This window comes from Mandrillus leucophaeus, unplaced genomic scaffold (genome assembly GCF_000951045.1).
Source record: "Mandrillus leucophaeus isolate KB7577 unplaced genomic scaffold, Mleu.le_1.0 Scaffold201, whole genome shotgun sequence".
In the NCBI taxonomy this organism is placed as follows: Eukaryota; Metazoa; Chordata; class Mammalia; order Primates; family Cercopithecidae; genus Mandrillus; species Mandrillus leucophaeus.
Genome location: NW_012102044.1, coordinates 1,748,419 through 1,749,111, shown reverse-complemented (window position 1 = coordinate 1,749,111; position 693 = coordinate 1,748,419).

Genomic DNA, 693 nt, shown 5'->3' with positions numbered 1-693 from the left:
CACCCCTTCAGAATAAAGCGCCTAAAAAGCTGGGAATAGAAGAGAACTTCCTCAGCCTGGCAAGGGGCATCTACAGAAAAGTCACAGTTACAGAGAAGAATCTGAGTGCTTTCCCTGTAGCTCAGGAGCAGAAGGAGGAGGTCTGCTCTCCTGTTTCTATTTAACGTTGTAATGGAGGCTCTAGATAAAAGTTAGTACAGAATAAGAAGAGAATGAAAGACAGAGAGAAAGAAAGGCAAGGTCTCCATGCTGGAAATAAAGAAGTGAAATTATTTCTGTCTGAAATTTCATAAGAACAGTGCAGACCGAGGCAGGGTGGGCACAGTGCAAGTGGAAAAGGGTTGGCCAGGAGCTGGTAATGATGGATGCACTTTTCCTCTGATTTTTTATACGCTTAAAATTTTATGCAACCTTTGGCCAGGTTCAGTGGCTCAGACCTGTAATCCCAGCACTTTGGAAGGCCAAGGCAGATCACCTGAGGTCAGGAGTTCGGGATCAGCCTGGCCAATATGGCAAAACCCTGTCTCTACTAAAAACACAAAAATTAGCCCAGCATGGTGGTGCATAACACCTGTAATCCCTGCTACTTGGGAGACTGAGGCAGGAGAATCACTTGAACCTGGGAGGCAGATATTGCAGTGAGCTGAGATCACGCCATTGCACTCCAGTCTGGGTGACAGAGACTCTGTCTCA